This window comes from Moschus berezovskii, chromosome 7, assembly GCF_049115385.1.
Source record: "Moschus berezovskii isolate FMDL1 chromosome 7, NW_MosBer_1.0, whole genome shotgun sequence".
Lineage (NCBI taxonomy): Eukaryota > Metazoa > Chordata > Mammalia > Artiodactyla > Moschidae > Moschus > Moschus berezovskii.
The window spans coordinates 23,843,853-23,846,315 of record NC_142466.1 but is presented as its reverse complement, the minus strand read 5'-3'; positions in this window follow the sequence as shown (position 1 = coordinate 23,846,315).

Sequence of the window (2,463 nt, the reverse complement as noted above, 5' to 3'; positions counted from 1 at the left end):
CAGAGACATTACTTTGCCAACAAAGGTCTGTCTAGTCAAGGCTATGGTTTTTCCCGTGGTCATGTATGGATGTGAGAGTTGGACTGTGAAGAAAGCTGATCGCCGAAGAGTTGATGTTTTTGAACTGTGGTGCTGGAGAAGACTCTTGAGAGTTCCTTGGACTGCAAGGAGATCCCACCAGTCCATTCTAAAGGAGATCAATCCTGGGTGTTCATTGGAAGGACTGATGCTAAAGCTGAAACTCCAATACTTTGGCCACCTCATGCGACGAGTTGACTCACTGGAAAAGACTCTGATGCTGGGAAAGGTTGGGGGTGGGAGGAGAAGGGGATGACAGAGAATGAGATGGCTGGATGGCATCACCGACTCGATGGACATGAGTTTGAGTGAACTCTAGGAGTTGGTGATGGCCAGGGAGGCCTGGCATGCTGTGATTCATGGGGTCGCAAACAGTCAGACACGACTGAGCGACTGAACTGAACTGAACTGATGACATGTAACAACTAAATGCAAACATGCTCTTGGATAGAATCTTGGACCAGAAAATAACAAGAAGCATTACTGGGACAGTTGATATAGCCTAAAGTTGGAACTTAATAAGTGCCTCTTAGTTGCTATTTAAAGATTCAAAACAATGAGACTATTGCCTCCACTGCTTTTAGCACTTGCAAAAGTCTAGTTAGTTACAAAGCTTTCATTTTTCCTCAGATATTTTGCTGCCTTCATAGCGATGAATACTCATTAAAGAAAATTTAATTGACACATTTGATTTTAAAAAGATTTCTCAGTGAACATTATCCCCAAGGTTCACTGCTAATGACAATAAAATGAAGTTACATTTATATTAACACTCAAACTACAATGGCTTAGCACCTCTACCAACTACACTGCAACTCAAAGCACACACAAACCCCCCTTTACTTCTGAGTCTGTGCTCACCTAATTCCAGTTCTCCATCAAGCCTCAGGCTATGGTCCCTGGACACGACCCACTGCAGCACACAGGACACACAGGACCTTTGGGGAGTTGTGTTGGTCCCGCTGTTGTTGTTTAGTCGCTAAGTCGTGTCCGACTCTTTTGTGACCCCATATACTGTAGACAGCCAGGCTCCCCTGTCCATGGAATTTTCCAGGCAAGAATACTGGAGTGGGTTGCCATTTCCTTCTCCAGGGCCTCTTCCTGACCCAGGATCAAACCCATGTCTCCCTGTCTCCTGAACTGGCAGACAGATTCTTTACCCCTGAGCCACCAGGGAAGCCTATAAGTCTCAAACCCAGGTCTGGAAGAGAACTCTCCCGTGATTCTCTGCAGCATCACTTAGACCTGTCTTGAATTTCTTTAAAAATATTGGAAGTTTAAGCATAAGAAGGAAATAACATTATACCTAGTAATGTATTCTTGCTGCTAGATGTAATACTCCAGGAGCTCGTGGGCCCCACACATATGCTTGATGTATCCCCTAAAGAATCATGCTGCTGACCTCCCAGCCTGCTTCCAGAAGGCTGACTTTTCCTTATCCTCACTACTATGCGCTCCATATATTCAAACAATTCAGAATCCAGGTCCAGCTGCCCAAAGAGAAACGGGATTTTCCCTCCCTCCAATCCTTGGCCTGACTTCTCAATTTTCTTTTCAGTCTCTGGAACAGTCTTTTCCTAAATAGTAGGACTTGCTGTGAGACTTAAGTCACAGACTTAACCTATGGCCTCAACAGAGTAGTTGCAAAATAATATGCTCTGAAATACTCATCAATTCCAGGTTAACAAAACTGAGATAATATGGAGGACATTGTTAAGGACTGAACTGTATCCCCCCCACCTCAAATATTCATATGTTAAAGTCCAATGCCACCGTATCTCAGAATGTGGCTATATTTTCGAGAAAGAGCCTTTAAAAAAAAAAGTATTTTATTTTTGGCTGCACTAGGTCTTCGATGCTGGACATGGACTCTCTCTCACTGTGGAGAGTGGGGGCTACTCTCTGGATGCAGTGCACGGGCTTCTTATTGGGGTGGCTTCTCTTGTTATGGAGCACAGACTCTAGGGCACATGGGCTTCAGCAGTTGCTGCTCATGGGCTGCAGAGTGCAAGCTCAGTCGTTGTGGTACATGGGCTTAGTTGCCTCATAGCATGTGGGATCTTTCCAGATTGGGGATCAAATTAGTGTTCCCTAACTGCATTGGCAGGTGGATTCTCAACCACTGGACCACCAGGGAAGCCCGAGAGGAAGAGTCTTTAAAGATTCAATTAAGTTGAGTCATTAGGGCAGATCATCACCCCATACCACTGATGTCCTGACAATAAGAAATTTGGATACAGACACACACACACACAGAGAAATGGTGGAAAGGCAAAGAGAGGAGACAGCTATCAACAAGCCAAGAACAGATTCTTCCCTCAAGGTCTTCAGAAGAAACCAACCCTTCTAACCCTTCTAAGATCTTCTAGATCTTAGCCTATAGCC